Source organism: Poecile atricapillus, chromosome Z (assembly GCF_030490865.1).
Source record: "Poecile atricapillus isolate bPoeAtr1 chromosome Z, bPoeAtr1.hap1, whole genome shotgun sequence".
NCBI classification, from domain to species: Eukaryota; Metazoa; Chordata; class Aves; order Passeriformes; family Paridae; genus Poecile; species Poecile atricapillus.
Window position 1 is genome coordinate 16,531,663 of NC_081289.1, and position 19,277 is coordinate 16,550,939.

At 42.5% G+C, this 19,277-nt stretch overlaps 1 protein-coding gene across 4 annotated transcripts in view; it reads right to left on the bottom strand.

Moving 5' to 3' along the window:
• Window positions 1-16,877, bottom strand: part of LOC131572924 (ras association domain-containing protein 8) — a 73,007-nt gene extending 56,130 nt beyond the window's left edge. Inside the window, exons 1-2 of one of the 4 annotated variants that reach the window (XM_058826375.1) lie at window positions 16,730-16,868; window positions 15,531-15,678 (exon numbers count right to left, since the gene is read on the bottom strand). The gene's annotated coding sequence lies outside the window, so the exon portion shown is untranslated. Of the gene's footprint in view, window positions 1-10,843; window positions 10,953-15,530; window positions 15,682-16,729 lie in introns of those variants that run through there. The other 3 variants (XM_058826374.1, XM_058826376.1, XM_058826377.1) reach the window with 3 other exon arrangements.
• Between the last annotated feature and the right edge of the window lie 2,400 nt (window positions 16,878-19,277).

Below are 19,277 nucleotides of genomic sequence, written 5' to 3' on the forward strand. Positions count from 1 at the left end.
AACACCTAACCCATGCCCAAAGTCACAGATCAGCAAAGAGATTTCAAATGAACTCCCCCTCTTAAGACTATCACCTCCAGAAGCCTGAGGATGTGGCTGATGGCATCAACAGAGCTGGCAAAATCCCTGAAATAAAAGGGTCCAGGACAATGAGAAGAAGCAGAATTTAAAAAGTACCTAAATGAACTCATTAAGAAAAGCCCAAAAGTCCCAAGGAAATAAAGATTTTCCCTGACATTTAAATACGCAACCAAGTAAAGCAATATCCTCTCTATGGCAAATAGTGGCCTGCCCAAAAAAATTACAAAATTTCAGATGCTTATGCAGCAAGTGCAATTCTACCCACAAAACTTGTGGTGTAAATCAGAGAAGGAAGGATTCAGTGTGTACCCATTTGCCTGACACCTTTCACAGAATTAAACATTAAAAGAAGCAGCAAAAGCAAATGAAGATTTGGAAGCCCGATTTTTTAAAAAACTTTAGGGCATTTATCAAGGTAGAAACATACACAAATAACTTGGCTGCTGTCTCCAATTTTTATACAACGTTCACACTACCTTGATGCCATGCCTTATCGTTCAAGATAAAGTAGTCCTAAAAATGTAAGAGCTCATCTTACAGCATCATGTAAGTGAAAAATAACCCCCCCAAAGTCACATACAGCACTCTTTTTAAGATGAATCCACAGCAGGAAAATGGATTGCAAGGTCAGAGATTCCTGAAAAGTGACTATGACTTTCAGTAGCTCACATGAGAATTGTAAGCGTTTAAACCCCCAAGTACTGAAATAAAGAGCATCAGCCTGCTCATGTTTCATTTGAAAATAGGAAAGTATGTTAGTGTGAAATTGTGTCCCTAAGAAATAATCCCAACAGGGTAAATCCAGGAAATAAATGCTTTAATCCCTTTTCTATCAGTACATATTTATTAGGCCCTGTCCAGAAATAATCAGGATCTGTGGTATGCAGGTTGGAGTTGACATCTGAAGGTTTCTTCTAGCACAACCTGTCTATAATTATCTAACCTATTTGCTGACAACCAGAAAAAGTATTACTGTGTATACAGGCAAATTCTTTCTTCTGACAATTTGCCCTTTTCTTCTAATTTCACTGACCACCTAAATACAGGAAAAAAGCAAATCACAGCACATGAAAAACAGGCGTCAGCCTCATTCCACTGCTGCAATTTGTCTTTGCTACTTCAAAAACCCAGGACCACACCAATAAGCCCAGAAAAAACAATGGATTTGAAACGAGCCTTTTTCTCTTCCAGAACCCCTACAATATGTAAGCAACTTGCTGCTTCAAGTTACAGGCTGGAAAAAGTTGAAAAAATTTGGAAATGACCAACTGCTTTGCATTTAGGCATTGGACTCAGGTTTGCCTTTGTAGCAAATAAAAGATCAATTCAGCAGCTACATCAAATACAGCAGCTTGTTTTGGCAACCTTGTTTTTAGGAGATCAGATTTAGCTACTCAGCTTTAATACTCTTGGTTTTGAATTAACCATCTGTTCTGTAACATTGAGACAGACATGGTGAAGTGCAGCATCAATCTTAGGGATCTTGAGGCTAAAACACACAAATACAGATATATATATATATATATATATATATATATATATGTATGTATATGTATCCAAAACAGGCAAAAAGAGTCCATCAAAATCACAATCAACTTTCCCCAAAAGGAAGCCGTAGTGTTGATCTGTCTATCTATTCTGGGGTCTCATTTTACCCAATTAGCAAGAGGAACTTGGGCCAACCCAGCACACATTTTAATCAATTAACACAAAAAGGGAACAACTCTGCAAGGCTTTAGAACAAAAAGACTTGCATTTACAACAGCTGTAGGTCAAAGATCTTAATCTGGGTTCTTTTGAGAAGATTGCCAAAAATAAACATGCTTTTCCACTGTAAATTGTCACTGCAAAGGAAATGCAAAATTCTCACATGAAAATATACAGTTAGAAAAGCTCCACAGGCAATGATAGGTATTTTTAAAGTATTGCTGTGAAAATATGGAAGCTTCTTTTTCTCCTTTCAAAAAGATAGATGCAAGCACACAGTTGCTCTGCTATTTAAAGTCTCATCAAAAGACAGGATTTTTAAGTGTTGCTTGACCGCTGAACTTTTAACAAACACTTTAATCAACTGATCCCTTTAAGAAAATCACATCATCAAAAAGCCATTTATTTCAGCAGGCTACCGACACAAATGGCTGAAAGTTGGCTAAAGCATGCTACAGAAACACATGACAAGCTCAGAGTTCCCAGGTCTTCAAACACTGTCTATAAAAAAATAAAGCTCCCAGTAACACCAGTGCATTTCCATGCAGTATCATCAATACTATGGTGTGCAGCTGATCCACTGCAGGAGGCTCTCCAACATCCCGCAGGTTCTACTCCCACACGTGGTCAGTAATTAAGGCTTACTGATCCCAGAATGCCACTTCAGCGACCTCCAGGACCTGCTTACAAGAGCTGCTACAACTGCTTTTACAACAGCTCTGGCCATGAGCCTGCACCTTGGTGTAAGGCTGGCAGCACCCAAACACTACACGGTTTATTTCCACTCTAAAGTATTGCAGCTCCACGTCCCAACAGACACAGCCTCTACTGCAATTCACCCTCCTATTCCCATCTATTTTCTCAAAAAAAAAAAAAATTAATCCAACCAAATGATGTGCTACTCCTGCAGTCAGCCCCCTGTGCTCAGTGCACAGCAGCTTCCCATGGCATGGATGATTGTGACTGCAGAGGTGTTTAGCAGTGGCTCAGTTCCAGCTCTGCCCACCCCAGCTGGCACAGGGCCACTGGCTGCAGAATCAGTGCAATATGTGCATATTCAGAGCCCTGTGCTCAAATTCCAACAGATCATCACTTTTTAGTAAATAAACTAAGGAGCTAAACCATAAGCTTCCAAGACAAGCAAGCAAGCAGTTAAATGGAGTCTTACATTTTACCAAAACCAGGAAGGGATACCAAAATAATTCTCAAGAACCCACCTGAGATACCACAATGACTCCAAATTTCTATCTAATCTTGATTTAGAAAACAGAAGTTATCATTAAGGTAGGTAAGTAGGTAACTATTGATGCACATGACTAAATCAGCAGATGATGCCAAAAACACACCACTGTCCTGACATTTCCCTTTTAACCTCCCCCAACTCACCCTGTAAGTTCTATTAAACGAACTTCTTATTTACCGGTTTTTAAATTAAGAAACTCAAGATTCTGCAATTCAGGTACTTTTACATTAACAACTAAACACATTCAGGTATTTGCCAAAATTTCTAAGAACTGATGCTATAGTTGCTGACTGGTTTTGCAGTCAAACCTGACCACTCAGTGAGTTTCCTTACTCCTGCAAAGTTTGATTTATCTCTATTTCATCTATCATTGCCTTCTATCAAGATTACTTCACCTAGAAGTAAAAATTAGTGAAGAATTAATTAATTTGTCCTTTTTTCATAGCATGTTCTAGCATTGCTTTACCAGAAAAGAAAAAAATCAATTAACTGAAAGGAAGAAAATCAGTTTTCCACGAAAAAGGTACATCAAGACACCTACTCAACATCAACTACATAAAAATTATATGACAGTACTTGAGCCAAAGGGGAACCCTTTCGCTCAACAAATAAAAAGACAGCAGAATGGTTTGATCAAGGATTTCATTTCAAGAAAAAATTCTAGTGATGTAGCACCTAGTGAAGCACAGGATATTAATCACTTATTCCCCTTCAACTTCATTAAAAATCTCTTCTTCTGCTGCCACTTCAAAGCTTGCAGCTGAAAGCCTGATTTGTCCTGCTGGGTCCAGAGTGTGGTGGCTCTCTAAATCTCAGAGTTATCACCAGGGAGTGACAGGCTCCTCCATGACAACTCCAGACACAAACACTCACTCTACTATTCCTTCCACAAAGCAAGCTGGTGTGTGAACAAGCAGCCCTGAAATCCTGGATTTACAATACCAAGCATGTATTTTTCCATATCACCTAACTCAAATATGTAAATAAACATTCCTATAGAAAAACCTGTATTTTAACTCCTTGTTAAAGGTCTCATCACATAAATGCAAATATTGCATCCTGTTAGAAGCATTTTGGATAGATTTTTTCCTTCTCTTCTTTATCATCTCTAATATTTGCTAGGTTTGTAACTTTTTTTCCAACACAATAATTTCAATATATACATCTGCGACAAGTTTCCCCAAAGCACAGCTTGTTTGTCTGCCGCGTTCAGGTACAGAATCATTAGATTCCATATAAAAATCCAGTCCCTGGAGAGCTGAGAACTTACCCTACAGTTTAGAGGAAGGTCGTAGTAACTTGCCCTACTCCACCTCTTCAAACAAAGATTATGCAGCAGTTAGAAAACAAGATGCAAAGAAAATCCTACATGTTCTGCATTTATCCAATAGAAACACTGTAAAGATAAGCAAAAAAGAGGTTTCTTTAAAAATTACTTACAAGCAAGGATTTATTTACCCCTCTGGCTTAACTGCTGGCAGTATCAGCAAGGCAATCCCATTACAGATGACAGTGGCTGTGTGGTACAAACACCTCTTAAAGAAAAAGAAAATAAACCAAAAGCCAGAGCCCTTCAGGCTGGAAGGAGCTGCTGGAGCCCAGCCTCCTGCTCAAAGCAAGGCCAGTGTTCTATTCAGACCAGGTTGCTTTCACCAGCTGGGTCTGAAAACTGACTCAAAGGATGAAGATGCTTCCCTAGAAAATTAAAGCCTTCTTTACGTATGGTCATTAATAATGACATAGCTCAGAGACCTCCCACTAGCCCTAAGCCAGTGACAAATCTTAAATCGCTTTCTTTAAATACTTCTACAGTTAATGAAGTTCAGAGCCACTGAATTACTCCAGTTTCCAATGCATTCCAAGAGTTTTAAATGAAGCACAAAAAGTATCCCCTATTATTGATGCTGAATACATATTTAAGCAAGTTGTGCTCACAAATTACTACATCAATGCAGGAAGAGTTGGAGCCTCAGCTCTGAGGACAACCTGAGGTGACTCAAAGAAAGCAACTGGTTTTATCCCAGCCTGGGACAAGGTGGAATAAATCAACTGGAATTTCATAGAAATAACCTATGTAGGTAAGTTTGCACACTAATTTTTAATATGAGCCATCACAACTGCTCTGCTGTCCCCTCTATCCAAGACACAACACAAATCAGTTCCCAGAGACAAACCCAAACATACAAACACATAAAAGCAAACTTACCTAAGTGATTTGTGTCACAATATTTGTTCGGGGATGATGGCTCAAATTAACTTGCACCCAATCACTCTTTACCTCACTCTCTACACACATTTTCAATACTTCAAATAAGCTTCAGCATTTATTAAATGAGTGCAAGAGCATCTTACATGAAGACCAACAGATTAATTCCTGCATATAGTATATTTTTAATAGCATAAGCTGACAAAGGCACACATTTTTACAAGCCCACATAAATCCATACTTTAAGCTTTTTTTTTCTTTTTCAAATAAAACCCACATCTGGCAAATGCTAATGGGAAAAAACCAAAAACCCTGAAATTTCCCTAAGAAGCAAATGCAGGCACAATTCATCAGCTCTGCCTCAGGTTCACACACACTGTGAAATTGGTGGCAATGAGCAAATAGGTACTAGGAGAGCAAATAATATTTTATTTTTTATAAATAAAATAGGACATGCCTGGTCACCTGAACAAAGCACAGAAAGCACATATCTCAACACATCTACAGGGTTTAGTGTGTATTGAAGAACAGACACCATTTGCACCTCAAGAGTGCCAAGAAGTACAAGGTAACCAGCCAGACACCCTGAAGATGAGCTCAGCACAGCAAAATAGAACTCAGAATTCTTTTTAATAGAACTGATGGTAAAGAACTTCTCAAAGAATACTCCCATCAATTTGCTACAGTATAATTAAAATTTAAAAAAAAAATAAGTAAAAGCTTCAAACTAATACTGATTCTTTACTTTGTGATGTCTTTTGAAGGTCTGTGTTAATTCTCAACATCAGAAATAAATCCACTGCAGGAAATCATATGACAAAAATACATGTTTTGGAAAAGGACTGTGAAAATGAACCAAGTCAAACTCAAGATTTGCCTAGACTTTAATGTCTTACTTGAATGTCAGATGTAGTAGAAAGGACCCATACTGGAGCACTATAGTTATTTCCCTTTTCCTAGTTCAACAAGTACAGGACTGTATTAAAACATCGCAGGAGTCAGAAAGAGAGAAGAAGAATACAACACAGAGCAAATTGAAAACAGTGGTTATACAGCAAGATTATTTTGAACACACAAGAACACACAAACCCTCCCAAAAAGCTCTGTATGCTCAAACAGCATTGAAGCACTGGCATTAGAGGTACTATCCTGCAGGAAATCTAAAGTAGAAGTTGCAAGAAAAGATGGAAGAACAGCCAGTGGTTTATTTGCCACACAGTGTCTGTGTACCAGCTGCTGGCTTACACTTGACACCCTTCCCAGCTCCTGGAATCGACAAGATACAAGTACCAATTCATGGCTGCCTCCAACTACCTCGTAACAAACCTGACTCTTCCAGTCAGCTCTTCCCATAAAAAGATGAACCTTTCCTTGACACTTAAAATGTTCAGTATTCCATAAGAACAACCCAGGTTACATTTCCCTTCGCTTGAGCTTCTTGCCAGCAGAGAAGCTGTACCCCAGCTACGTGCCTGCTGTTATCCCACTCGAGGTGCCAGGTAAATCAGCTTAACGTGTCTCAAAGGCACTTCCCCCCGGATATGTGACAGCCACAGCACACACGGCATCAGTGACTCACAGGGTGGCTCGCAGGTGGCACTGTTTGGCCACCATCACTCTACATCTGTGCCTTTGCCACTTCCAGCCTGGCTGAGGAGCGTTTCAGGGTGCAACAGAGGCTGTCGTGCTGCTACACAAGTTAATCAAGAACTTCTTCCAGAGCTGGACTTCATTACAGGGACATTATCCTGGGAATGCCAACAGTATCGCCCACTGAGGATGGGACATGCACCTACCAACTGCTAAGGTCTAATTATTCATCTAGTAGCCATACCTTTTATTTTTTCAGGAAAAAAAGCTGCTGATTAGTAGTGGTCAAATGTCCAAAGGAAGTTCACAATGTAATTTTGTACTAAGATTTGAACTCTAAATGAAGCAACTCAGATGACTTCCCCTGCCAATATTAAAATCAGACCAGAGATTCCCATCTGCATTGTACTTGGAAATCCCAGCAGTGAAGAGGCTCAACACTACAGCTACATATTATGTCATCATCACAAGAGATTTAAATATTCTTTTCTTCATTAAATCCCTGAACACTTCCAGGGATGGGTATCCAGAGCTTCTCTGGGCAGCCTCTTCCAGTGCCTCACCACCCTCACAGGGAACAATTTCTTCCAAATATCCAATCTAAACTTTCTCTCTATAAACTTGAAGCCATACCTTCTGCTTTCCTCTTGTTTAATTTCCTACTCTATTACAGAACTGTCTTCACCCTATCACATGCTTTATGTCCATGTCAGCAAGAAAAAGAAGGGTATTCTTAAAAATGGTGTATACATTGAATGCTATTCTCATTCATACCGGTCAAGCTGAGGATAATGGAGGTCTTTTGAAATAAAATACAGTTTGTCCAGAGATCATTGTGGACTATTAAAGTAAACCATGCTCAGGAAGCATATAGATTTCCAATTATTTAGGCTTTTGCTCATACACTTACAATGACAAGCATGAAGGGCACTGCAAAATAGGAAATAAATACCCTTGCTTCTACTCTGCTATCCACAATTAAAGCAAACATATTTTTACAAAAGTTGAGGTAATATTTAAGTTTTTTAGAACAAAATAATATTGTCTAGACGTGACAGAGCACTTGCCAAGCACTTAGGAAGCCACTAGGCTAAGACAGGAAAGTGTATTTGCAATTTCCTTCTATTTATGCCAAATTTTTATCTCACAGTGTGCAAATACAAATTCAGAAAATGTAAATGGCTTTTTAAAAAGTCAGAACATACTACATTAGCTTATGCTCAGGGAGGGAAACATAGGGGTCTTGCAGCTAGTAATATTGGTATATCGTAATATGAAAACACAGCCAACTGCAGTTCCTTACCCTCTGCTGAAGATGGATATACATAACAAGTAGTGTACCTAAAAAATATTTACCTGCCACAGGCAGTTTAGTATTACAGCACAATAAAAACACCAAAACCTTGAGGAATGTGACTGTATTTAACTGTTCTGCACATCTGCAATCATTAATGTTTCTAAGCAGCTCTTGGAAAAATAATCAAAAGCTGAAGAATGAAGGAAAAAGCAGCTGATAAATGAAACTAAGTATCTTGTCAAGAAAGATAAAAATGTGGTTAGAGGTCAGTGAAGGACAAGGGGAGGGAGAGAGTGGAAGAATTCTAGAAAATTTCTGGCTGGGCCTCCCTAGAAGGCTAAGGCAGAGAGCTGCCAGCAATAAAAATGCTGTCTCTCAAGGAGCAGGGGAAATGAGCACTGACAGGATGTCAGGATCACAACAGGACAGGTGCTTCATGCAAGTTAAACCCAACTCCTGGACAAGGCAACAGCAAAGCAAGTGTTCCCCCTGCTCCGCTCCAAATAGCTCAGCAGCAGAGGAATTAGAGGAATGCTCTGTGGCTGGGAGATGGGAAGGGAAAGTGCCACTGTCTTTCTCTCCCATCCAAAAGCAGAAGCTGTGCTGCAACTAGAGAGGCACCTGGAAAGCCACAGCATCGTGAGGGAGTGTTTAGGAAGCCTGGTGGCAGGGCAGAGAGGGGTGGCAGTGCCATCAGGCACACACAGGGAGCACAGGAACAAAGTATGGCAGCAGGAGAACAGCAGGGGCTGGGAAAGAGCCCCATGCTTCAAAAGGCACACTGGAAATCCAACACAGAATCATGGAATCACAGAACGGTCTGGGTTGGAAGGGACCTAAAGACCATCTCATTTCAAGCCCCTGCCATGGGCAGGAACACCTTCCACCAGCTCAGGTTGCTGATCAAGGCTGATGAGGAGCTCTGCAATGAGTTACAAACAGAATACCAGGAAGTCCTAATAGACCCAAACTCCTTCTCTCTTGCTAAGAGTTGAAGTAAAACCAAACCCACCACCAGAGTACTATTTAAATTGTAATTTCTGGCTGCTGGCACAAGTTCAGCTCTCTCACACCCTACCTAAGAAAAGTGAGCCTCTGCCCTTAATTTCTGCCTCAGAAAAATGACCAACCCATGGCACAGAGAACGTGCCAACAGCAAACTCACACACAGCTCTCCTCCTGTAGCACACACCGCCTCCTGAAGGTATGTGTCTCTTATCTTCCAGCCTTGCCCACACAGACTGCAAGTTCCTTTGATTCACTAAAACCACAAGGGAGGCAAGCAGCAGGCCCAAAGTAGGATATGATCTTAATTCTTGAGTTATGAGGTCGGACTGGGTTTTCTCACAGCTGATGATGATCACAGATGTCCATCCTCACTACACTAAAAACCATCTAAAGAGAGCTCTCTGTGCTCTCACACAGGACAGCTTAACCCCAAGTAGCACTGCTGTGGTCTATATCAAGCTGGTCTCTTTCTGGTCTGTTCCTGGAAAATAAGGGAACACAGGGTACAACCTTGCACATTTAATTTTGTTTTGCTCCCCTCTTCCATTCTTGGAAGAAGAAAAGCCAAAGACTTTTAATTTATGGTATATTTCAATTTGAAACAAAGGCTAAGTTCACAGGACATGAGGAAAGCAGGTAAACTGCTAAGCAAATACAAGAACTGCAGTGAAAGAACACTCATAGTAAAAAAGAAAATTCCTTCTCTATTCAAAGTATTTCATAAACTCTTGTTAATTCAGTCATTTTCTGCCAGAACTTGTTCACTAGAATGATTTCTGACATAAGATTCTGCTATACTCCACCAACTCCTTAAAAAAAAAAATAAAAATCTATGTTCCCTTGTATGCTAAATAGCCTTTGTTATCTCTTTGGAGTATCAGGTTACCAATTCCAATCCCATTAACTGCATGAAAACTCTGCATTGTACTCAGTGTGACTGTTCTTGGTTAGATCTGTGCTCCTCTGTGCCACTTCCACTGCTCAAAATACAAAGTCTCCAACTCAGCTTATTCAAAGTTTCTGTCCTTGCTCCCAATGAAACCAGAGCAAATGCTTGGATTGACTTGGACGCTTGGATGAAGCCCAGGGCAAGCTGTCTAAAAAAAAACCCAAACAAAACCAAAACAAAACCAAACCTAAAATCCACCACAATCACTTCCTGGTGGGCAAGGACAAGGACATTCAACCACTGCCATATGTTTCTCTCCAGATGGGAATTATTATTCCAGGTACTACTGCTAGTTAGTATTGCCAGCTACATAGCTGCAATGGCACATTTAGGCATTTGCTCTCGATTCCCAATACTGACTTCAAATATTACCAGCTGTGGCACCTTCCTACTTTCTTCTCAAGGAAGACTCTGACATGTGCAGCCACTGATGAGTTCTTTTTAACCTTCCCTCACATGTCACATAGTGAAGGCAAAAGAAAGAAAGACAGACACAGATTTTGCAAGTGTTTAAGTACCTAAAAAAGGTGCAATTTAATATGGAACTGGGGGATTTACATCAGTGAGTGTTCTCTCCTCTGTCTGCAAGGAAAACTGATTTCTCTATAAATTTCACTTAATGCCACACTGGTCAGAATTAATGTTAGAATTAATCTGCTATATTATTTTGCTATAAATTCACTAATTGTCAAGATACATGCAGCCTTTATACAGCTTCAAGCTTAGTACTCAAGAAACACAGACTGACAAGCAAATATCTACCTTTTAGAAAGCAAGTTTATGCTTTGCTCTCAATAATCCCATTTTACTCAGAAAGAGGTAATCACCATCAGCACAGGCATGGCAACAGGGAGCAGAAGGGAGAGGAGAGAAAGCAGATCCGATCTGTTGAAGATCTTCAAACAGCCCTGTAACAAGAACAGCAGACCCTTCAACCCCTAAAGCCACGCTGTCTCCCCACTTCAGCACAGACACAAAACATCTGGCTGCCCAGTGGAATTACAGCCTCTATCAACGCTTACAAAACTGCTGACAGACAGCAAAACCTAAAGTTTCCAAAGGTTCTTCTGGAAACTCCAAACTCCCTTCGAACTACAGCTTGGAAGCATTGACAAACACTTCAGGAGTCCAAAAATATTTTAGCAAAACACTTCCAGTTCACTTGAAGCAAAAGGAAGTTCCAGCTCTAAAGATTCATAGGGAGAACACAATACAAAGAAAGCACCAACAGCCTGGCCAGTTTAAAACTGGACAATGCAGAGGCACTGCAAGGTACAGGCTGGAAACACGTCAGGTACTGTTGCAGTAAGGGAAGTAAAACTCAAGGTTACACCGAGTACAGCTTTCAAAGCAAGTAAATAAATTCAAACTACAATGTCAAGCCTGGAGCAAGGGCAGAAGCTGAAAGTCAGTTGCATTACACATTTCTAGAAGTTTTCCTCCCCCTTCTGCTCAAAGGGGTAGTAAGGCATTAAAATCTGACGTTTCAAACCACCATGAAACCATCACAACTGCCAACATGGGGAGAAAGAGCTCTCTTTTCAAAGGCATAGATGTCACATCACACTACTAAGGAGGGAGCAATACCACAGCAGAGGACAACATCCAAGCTCACCTTTAAAGCTGTGCTGCTTGCTTGCAGGTGAAAAACAAATCCTGGAGTATCTCCCAACTTTTCCAAGCTCAAATATCCTCTTAGTACATCTACATGAGCATTTTTCATTGAGAAAGAAGGTTAAACCCTCTTAGCTGAAAAACACATTGCTCTATCTGCAGTGCTCATTCCAATCCTCAAAATTAATGTCAGTCCCACACAGAAAAACTTCAGGGATCTTCACAGGTTATCCACGGACTACTTGTAGCCTCTCTGCTAGTATTTCCTCTGAGTTGCACTATCTGGGACTACACAGAACACACAGGCCGTGACGTGAAGATTCAGTCAGCAACGACGGGTGTAGACGTGTCTTGCACAGCAGACTCCAATACTGGAATTTAAGTAAAAACATAACTCATAATACTTGGAATTGGCAGCATTGTCCTGTGTTATGGGTTTTTTTCAGTTACTGTGGATGAAGTTGTGAAGTCCCCAAATTCAATTTTAAAGAGAACAATGTAATTGATGTAACTTTACTGCTCATATTTTGGAGTTAAAATTAATCCAGTAATGTATATCACTACCTTTGGAGACACAAGTGATCAACAGATCACTCTCAACTGTACTATCAACTACTATAGTAGTATATCTGTATATAACTGTATATCAACTACTATAGTTGATAGTATAATCAACTATACCACACATTTTGGGAACAGTAAAAAAAGGAATTATCTAATTATAAATATTTATTCATTTAAATTATAGACCTAACTTGCTACCTACACAGAGGAGACTACAGAGATGACCGTCTGTCCTCATTACCATTCTTCTCTTCTTGTGCTAAAGATAGCATGGAGAGTAAAAATAAATAAATCCTCAACAGCATTAGGAATTAGACAATGTCATGTTGAAAGATACCCCAAATGAAGAGCCTTATCTCCCCTGGCTGGCTGGGAGGGCAGGGGGGCTCTGACCCACAGAAGGGAGGTAGCACTTAAGCCTCCCCTAGGTGGTCTCTTTGCAGCAGGCTCTACTCCCAGCTGTAATTGCTTGCCAGTCCTAACTGGATGCCTGAACACTCTGGAACAGTTCAGCAAAGTATTTAAACAGATGGATGGTACAGGCCACTGGAACAAACCCCGTTTTTCCCTGGCTGCAGCTCTCTTTCAACGCATTCCTTTGAAGTCTGTGCCACTGAGGAATCAACAACAGCTGAGAAACATGTGTTATCATACAACACCGAGTGCAGCCACAGCGCTGCACAGTAAGATGCTTTTGTGCAATAATCCTACACTACAGCAAGCATTACAGGGTCTTTTGTTGTGGGTGAGCCTGTTTTCCAAGCACAACAAGAAAGTAAACAGATTCCTCCCTCCTTAAGGAGTGGCTCAAAAGCAGAAAGGTGAATTAAGCGGATTTCTCGAGCGCCTGCCATCTGAAAGCTCACGGCGCCTGTCCTGGAGCCGTCTCGGATACATTAACACTCTCCCTATTTATGTCATCACAAAGATGACCAGATGCTTGCAGAGATCCAAGTGAAGGAACAACCCAGAGGGGTGTGCAGTTCCCCTGGCAGATGTGACAAACCCCTGTACCTACAGCTTGAACCCACCCTCCTTTCCCAAGCAGGACAAGTTCTGTGATCCCAGCTCCACAGGTGACAAACCAGAGAGAGATGGAGCAGGATGGCACCGCTCGGCACACACAGACCAGGCAACCCCCTCCCCACACTTTATCAGCACAGAGGGAGATAATATACAGCCCTCAGAACAGTCAAGGGAGAAAACAACATGAGCATCCCCCTTATCAGCCAGGAAAACCGCTCCTGTCACAGGCATGAGATCACTGCAAGCTTTGAAGGGGAATGGGAAGGGTAGGATGAATTTATGAAACTGATTTTGAAACTAGATTCAAAATCTTGGATTCAGAATCTTGGAGCTGGCTGTGAGCATATGCAGGAGGACAGCAAGTTAATGTGGAGGACAGCATGTGTACATATGTACACACAAACGCACATATACTTGCCTAATAACAACTTTGTACAGAGCTGAGTCTCCTTTTCACTGAAGAGAGACAATCAACAGGTTAGAGCCCCACATTTACTAAGTATCCTAGTCCCAAAAGTCACAGGAAGGCAGGCACTGAGATTATAATAAATCTAATCACACTGTAAAGTCCCAACTCCACCATAAAAAAAATTACAGGACAACCCAGACACTCAAAAAAGCCCCAGAAAACCATAAAACATTCACATTTAATGTCAAGATAGAAGTCTTAAAAGACTTAAAAACCCAAGCAAAAATCCTAAAATTAGAAAGCAAACTGGTGGACTAAGCCAAGTTCATAATTACAGACCTCACAAAATAAAATTACCAGGAACAGCAAGCATCACGCTGAGGGGGGTCCTCAGCCCAGTCCCCACAGGACAGTTTTCCACCCTGTAATTCAATTTAACAATTTCTTTCTGGAGAGGTCAATGCTGTCCTTCATATTCAGCTTGAGGCAGACTTAAGGGACCATAGAAGAATAACGCACTGATACTGTCAGAGATACTCAGGGGATAAAAATAACCCCAGTCTCAAAACCTTTGCAGCAATGTAAAAATCCAGGCTCACCCAAAATAAACGGTGATGCTCAAGATCCCTACAACTTTCCAAGAATGAGTATTAGCATGAGCCAAACTATCACCTGATCAGCAATCAAAACCACAACTGAACACTTACACGCAATTATTCTTATAAATCATGTGAAAAAGCACTTAAGGGAATCGGGGAAATCTCAGTATCCCAGGAGGTGCAGGCAGGAAAGCAGCTTAGGCAGGAAGTCACACTGCCCTGCGATGGCAGAAGCAGGAACAGAACCCAGCATCCCCAGTGCTCAGCTCTGCACTTTCAGCAACTCAATCTCCTTCATTCCTTCTCAGAGCTTCCCTCAAACAGATTTAAAGAAGTTATATTAATCACCTTAATTTGGCTCTTCAGAATTGCTGCTGGTGTTTCCAGTAACAGTTCGAGTTAGTTTTGAAAGACTTAAACTTCTCGCTAAATATGACTTGGTATTTTTCTCCTCCTATTTCCCACTATCCCAAACTTTTTCATCTCTAGGAAAAATTAATTTAAACAACAGATCAAATTCTGCTGGGCTCGCGAAGGTGGAAAGGATGGAGAGATTACTCAGCTGTAAAAAGTGAACTACCTTTATCTCTCAGTTGTCCTAAAGGCACACGACTAAATATGATGAATCCCAAGCAGTCATTTCAGTTCCCTCAGCAATTCATCCCGTATCAAAAAAATTTTGTGCTCTACGACACACAAAAGTACTTCCAATTTCATGTCTAGCCTACTTTCCAATGAGATATCATCAATCAAAAAGTTAATCCGAAATTAAATTTTCTCTCTTCTTTAAAGAAAGCGGAAAAAAAAAAAAAAAAAGTAAGGCTGATTTTATTTGCTCTTCAGCTTTTGGAACAGTATCTATCACAAGAGGCCATGTAACAGAAAGAAGAACCACCTCCCACCAAAAGAGTTGACAGTTCGTTCACAAGCTACGTATCCTCTACTGAGAAAAGACAGAGTCCTTTACTTTTACAGCACTTCACACAATCGCACCGCTCCCCAACACAATGAGCTGGGAGCCCGAACGCCCTTAAACAGGTGCCTTTGCAGAGATCAATTGATTCGCTCGCACCCCACAGCCCGGCGAACACTCAATTCCACCGTGTGATGCCGACTAGAGCTGAGGTAGAAACTCACAAGGTCCGAACCAGACTTCCTAAAGCCCCGACAGCACTTTTTTGCCACGGATGCGAGCAGTTTCCAGTGATTTTGTTAAATGTGTCAATCTCCGACACACCTGCAGCTTGGTGATGGAAGGTGTGACAGGTGTAGTTCCAAAGGGGTCACCGAAATCTCTAACCTTCCCCCGACTCCTCATTTTCCACACTGACGAAACCCACGAGCAACACTTAAATGCAGTTTAGGACTGCATTTAAATCACCATTCTGCTGGACAAAAAAAACAAACTCAGGCTGGCACACACCGGACTAACACAACCCCAATCCGGACCCTAGAGCAGACCTCCCCAACAACACTACAGAGCTGGAGAAACCAAGCAACAAAATCCATTTCCTTACCCTTTAAAGTTCATGCCTCTGTATTGTCCTACCGCACTGTATTTGCTTAAGCTTTTCTCATCAATAGTACCCCACGAGAGGAGAGGGGAAAAAAACAACAAAAAAAAAAACCCTAACCAAAAAGTCTCATGCATTCCCTGCTGGCAAAACACATTTTCTTCTAATCTTTCTTCTTACTAGGGAAGAAAAAGAAAGAGGGAGGGGCTGGGGAAGGAATAAAAGAGATTAATCGTGAAACAAACCTGCACCGCCGGGAGAAGGGGGAGAAGAAAAAAAAGAAAGGACCAAAATAAACAGTCCACGTAGCAAAAGGGAAAAGAAATGGAGAAAAATAGGTTTAATTTTCTTTCCGGGGACAGGAAGAGAAGGGGAATGAAAACTACTACAATAATTTCCCTGTGTAAGAAAAGTAGGTTTTGAATTCCCTTCCTCAAGGACACCGAGAAATATCCCTTACTTTTCCACGAGATGCCCAACGGAGAAAAAACAGAATGCCAGGAGAGGAAAAGCCGGAGGAAGCCGGGGAAGTAACGAAGGAAGAAGCGAAAGGACAGAAGAGAGTGAGAGAGAGCTGGGAAGAGGCGAGAGGGGCAACGGCAGAGCCGAAAATTCAAAAAAAAAAAAAAAAAAAAAAAACCAAAACAAAACAAACAACAACAAAAAAACAGGAAAAGAAACCCAAAAAAGCCCCACGAAAATCCGAAGGGAGATGGGAAACGGGCGAGAAGGACGGGAAAGTTGGCGAGCGAAGAGGGGGCAGGGAAGGTAGCAAACCCTCCCAGTGGGGACGAGCCGGGAGCTGCCAGAGAGGGGACGCGGAGCCGGGAGCTGCCAGAGAGGGGACGCGGAGCCGGGAGAGGGAGCGAGGGACGGAGGGAGGGAGCGGGGCAGGGGAGCGGGGTAGGGCAGCGGCACTTACCGCCCGTCCCCTCGCTCTCCGTGCCGGCAGCGGCTCCGGGCGCCCGTCCCGCGGCGGCTCCCGGGCAGCGCCAGCGGCCGCCGGCCCCGCCTCGCTGCCCGCGGGGGCGGCGCGGCCGGAGCAGCGCCCGGGGCTCGGCGCGGCCCTGCCCCGCTGCTGCCCCGCTGCTGCCCCGCTCCTCCCCCGGCCCCGCCGCGCCGCGGGGGTGGGCGGGCGTCCTCCGCCTCCTTCCTGCCGCTCCCTCGCTCCCCTTCACCGGGGGAGACATGTAACGGAACCGGGGCGCCAGCGCGGCATTGTGGGAGCTCTTAAAGCCGCAGCCGCCCCCGCCGCCCCGGCAGCTTCGGGAGGCGGCGGCGCTGCAGCCTCGGCCGAGTGGAGCCCCGTGCCCGGCACTCGGAGCCGCCGCCCCGGCAGCCTGAGGCGCTGCAGTCCCGGCTGAGGGGAGCCCCCTGAGCCGTGCCCGGTACCCGGAGTCTCCGCCCCGGCAGCCTGAGGCGCTGCAGTCCCGGCCGAGGGGAGCCCCGTGCCCGGAGCCGGGGCCGCCCGCCCTCCTCCACAGCCCACGAGCCCCGGCCGCGCCGGAGACCTCAGGTTGCTCTGCTGTTTTCCACGAGATTTTACCCGGCAGACAGCGTGCTGTGTTGTGGCTGATACGGATTTTGATGATGGAAAATTCCCCGGAAAAAAAAAAAAAAAACGAAAACACAACAAAACCCAACCTCATAAACCTCAGAGCAGCAAAGACTGCAGACGGCTGTTTGGGGCAAAAAGTTTTTGAGTATGAAGTTTTAATCAGTTTTGGGAAAATGACCATTAAAAAAATCCGAAACCTATTTGGAAATGAACTTCAGCGCTGTGATGCACAGGCATTTTTCGCTGTCTGCAAACACTGGCGCAGGGTCTGCGCTCGGTTCGCAGCAGCAGAGCAGCAGCAGTCAGTCCCAGCTCTTCCCCGGGCTTGTGGCCTTCCCAAAACTGCCTGTGCCATGTCCACGACACACCAGTCATTTAAAGAAGAATCTCATCAAAAGAACTCTTGTTCTTGTTTGTGTTATCACTGTTCCTCTTGCGGGTTTTGAGCATCCCGAAGAGTTTTTATGGAGGTGGTTTTTTTTTAATTCCTGGTCCTTCAGCGGAGAGCAGGGTTTTGCTTCCACACGGCTCTGTGCTGGTGCTACATGGAGGACATTTTCAAGACTACACGCATAACTTCAGTTTAGATACGAGGAAATAAATATTTGTGAGATTTGGGGTTGGGGATGTTTGTACAAATATTCCTAATAGGTCTGGAACTTGGGTTATGATCACATCCTTTCTCATGGGTTCATTTTGCTAAGCAGATTTTTTGTAAGCACACCTCCGAAGTTCCTGGTGAAAAAGTCTTCAGAAGGCTGTCACTTTTTTTTCTTTGTCTAGGCCTTTTTATCCTCTTTTACAGGAAGAGGTGCTAAGCAGTGTATGAGAAGAGCCCTGAGCACAACATGAAGTGAAGGTGTGTTTGTAAAAATTAGATTATTCTGTTGGGGACCATGTGCTTTCTGTGGTCAGTCACACACAAACACTCACCTTCAGTTTGAGAAACTTTAAAGCAAACAACACTTGAGGGATAAAAGGAAAAAGGAATGGTGCTGATGACCAGTTCTGCACTCTACTGGGTGAGATTTGTTTGCACTAGGTATTTTTTACTATGACTTTCAAAAATGTCAGACAACACCCTAAAAGCTGTTGTAGGTAGATTCTTTGTTGCAAAATATTTAACCAAATATACCTGTCAAGATCCCAAGGGCTGCTGTTCTCAGAATATACCACAGCTTCCTTTTGTTTTTCATGAAGCCTGTAAACACAACAGAAGCCATAAAACTCAAGGGAGAAATTTTCCCAAAATTCTGGCTTCCCAGGGACTCTTATGGAGTGAATGATCTGGGAAGCTATTGAAGCTATATGACCTGGGAAATTATTGTTAGGAGGAGAAAAGCCTTTTTGAAAGAGTTAATGGTTTACTGAAAACAAGTACTTGATAAGTCATTGAGTTTATGTTTGCCCACTCCAGGTGTTCAGCAGAACCAGGGGCCACAACATCAAATAGTGTTTTCTACCCGAAGTTCACTCATCAATTAGTTTCTCAACCCCACCAAATAATTTTTATACACTTTCTGTGTAATTTCCTGTGAGAAAGTTTAGTGAATGAAAAACACCCCTTTATAGAGGGGAAATTAATGGCCACATTTAAGAGATTTCTGAAGGTTCAGCACATGCAAACAAGGCATAAAATGTTTATGCTCAGTGCTGTTGTGGTGTTTGACTTGCTGGCTGAGCACTGGCATTTTTTAATATTCTAATGTCTTATTTCTTCCTATTTCCCTTCTGCAATTTGGTTATGAAGTCACTGAAGGGAACACATTTCTGCTGCTTCAAAATAGCATTTGTGAATTTTTCAGAGCAATTTTTGCATAGCTTGATATGACAGGATGTCCAGAGAGGGCATCAAATACATTTTCAAGAGTGATCTTGTACTTCAAAAATGTAACTCTTTTGGAAGATGAGG